This window comes from Portunus trituberculatus, chromosome 9 (genome assembly GCF_017591435.1).
Source record: "Portunus trituberculatus isolate SZX2019 chromosome 9, ASM1759143v1, whole genome shotgun sequence".
Classification (NCBI taxonomy): domain Eukaryota; kingdom Metazoa; phylum Arthropoda; class Malacostraca; order Decapoda; family Portunidae; genus Portunus; species Portunus trituberculatus.
The window spans coordinates 5777501-5780000 of NC_059263.1; the positions used below are offsets into that span (position 1 = coordinate 5777501).

Sequence of the window (2500 nt, forward strand, 5' to 3'; positions counted from 1 at the left end):
TTACCAAAATAACTTGGAGGGAAGACGGAAACAAGGATTATCCCAGAAACTTTATCCAGAAGAATGAAATCCGATATTGTGAAGACTACTGAGGAGAAAGAGAAAGAAAACAACTATACGAATTTTTGAAGAAGAGAGAAGAGGACAATAAAGATGAAAGAGGAAAGAGGAAAGCGCCGTTTTGTGAAGGCTTCCTCCTGAACACATGACAATCTGAAGCTGTACGTGAAGCGAGACCTGCCAACACTGCGTTCGAACCTGCGTCTGAACCCGTTTCATTGTGCTTCTCTTTGGACCTTTTTCCTCAACGTTATCGTACTTTGGCAACCTCCCCTTCAAAACTATATAATAAATCCATGGCTCTAGTGCGCTTTGGGAACACAAACCCCTATTAATAACATATATATAAGTAAATGTCGAATAGTGTTCAATGCAGGTGGGTTTCAAACAAGACAATAGTTGATACCTGTCGGTTATTGTTAATAGCGACAAGGTACGGTTTCAGGAAGACTGCCAGTGTACGATGATGCAACTTTTTTTTTTTTATTATTATTAGAGAACATTGTGAGTGGGATGTGGATAATGGAGAGGAATTAATGTTGAGAGACTGCCAGTGTACGATGATGCAAGTTTTTTTTTTTTTATTATTAGAGAACATTGTGAGTGGGATGTGGATAGTGGAGAGGAATTAATGTTGAAAGAGAGAAACTAGGGTAAATGACAGGCAAGGAAAGCTTACTAAAAGGTAAAAACAGGGAAAAAATGCGCCAGGAAGTGAGGGAAGTGAGGAAACGTGAAAGGATTAGTTGTTTGTGAATGAAAAATTGTAGAGATTATGAAAGGAGTAGGTGGATGAAGTAGTAGTGGTGATGGTGGACGAGTAGTGAGTGGAATTACTGTGATAGGAAGAATGTAAAGGTGGGAGAGAAGAAATGGGGAGAAAACTGATAGTGGTGGTGATGGTGGTGGTGGTGGTGGTGGTGGCAGGCAGTGTAGGTTGAAGTGGATGGAAGGATACAAGTGGAAGAATAGTTTGTTGATGGATGGATGGAATAATTCAGTAGAGACATTGCTGCGTCCGGGAATGGGGAGAAAACACGACGAAATTCTTGGCGCAAAGAAAAATACTAAAAAAAAAATGTATCTTTTCTGTATCACAGTGACCAGAGCAACACACGCGTGACCTGACCCTAGTGAGTGACCCGAGCCGAGTAAGTTCTGACCCGAGGCAAATCTAACTTTAACTCCTTCAATACTGAGACGCATTTTTACCATGAATTTTGTGGTATGATTAGACGATTTTATTTGTATTAGGAAGCGTCTATGGAGGTCAGAAGATTAGTGGCCAGAGGGAGGGGGAGAGAAAAAAACACGATGAAATTATTGGCGGAAAAGGAAAATACTGAAATATGTGTCTTTCTTGTATCACGGTGACCAGAGCAGCGCGTGGGACCAAAGTGAGTGAGGTCTGACCAGCGCTGAGTCTAACTTAACTCCTTCAGTACTGGGACGCATTTTTACCATGATTTTTTTTGGGGGTGTATGATTAGACGATTTTATTTGCATTAGGAAGGGTCTATAGAGGTCAGAAGATTAATGGCCAGAGTCTTTACTATTTTAATCACCTACATTAGTCAGTGGAGCTGTAAAGTAATAGTAACGAGAATGAATGTGAAAACGCGGCATGGTACTGGAAGGTTTAATATTACATCACGGGACTTTTAGCTTTAACACTCGTGAACCTAAATCTCAAAACACGATTCGCCGTATTTCTGATCTCTATGCATATTTTTCCTAATATAGATCAGATCAGACTTAACCCCTTCAGTACCATGACGCGTTTCCATATTCATTCTGCATACTATTTGATGATTTGATACAGATTCAGAAACTCATGTGGGGGGATTAAAATAGTGAAGGCTCTAGTTATTAATTTTCTGACCTTGCTAGACCCTTCCTAATGTCAATAAAATGGTATAATCGTACACAAATCTCAAAGTAAAAAAAATGTATCCCAGTACTGAAGGGATAGAAACTCCAAAACGCATCCCTTTACGTTCCCTTATCTCACCAAAGCTCTGTTCAGTGCGGTGTGTCTGCTGTGTGGGTTTCCTCTGGCTACACTCAGTAATTTGCATTTGCTAAAGTTGAATTGCATTTGTCTTCTGTGTATTCATTCATTCATCTCAAATCTGCCTGGGAGAGAGAGAGAGAGAGAGAGAGAGAGAGAGAGAGAGAGAGAGAGACTGTGTTTGAATCTGACTTAATTAATCTGTCGATCTTCGTGTTGCCTCTAAATTTACTAACGCCATTACCAATCCTATTACATACATTATTAACCCCTTCAGTACCGGGACACATCTTTATCATAAGTTTTGGTTATGATTAGACGGTTTTATTGACATTAGGAAGGGTCTATGGAGGCCAAAAGATTAATGGCCAGAGTCTTCACTATTTTAATCCCTCACATGGGTTTGTGAAGTTGCTTAAAATCGTCAAA

The 2500-nt window shown here is 40.0% G+C and overlaps 1 protein-coding gene across 1 annotated transcript in view; it reads right to left on the reverse strand.

Moving 5' to 3' along the window:
• LOC123501496 (guanylate cyclase 32E-like) overlaps positions 1 to 2500 on the reverse strand; it is a 65928-nt gene that overhangs the window by 49939 nt on the left and 13489 nt on the right. The gene's annotated exons all lie outside the window — the stretch shown is intronic.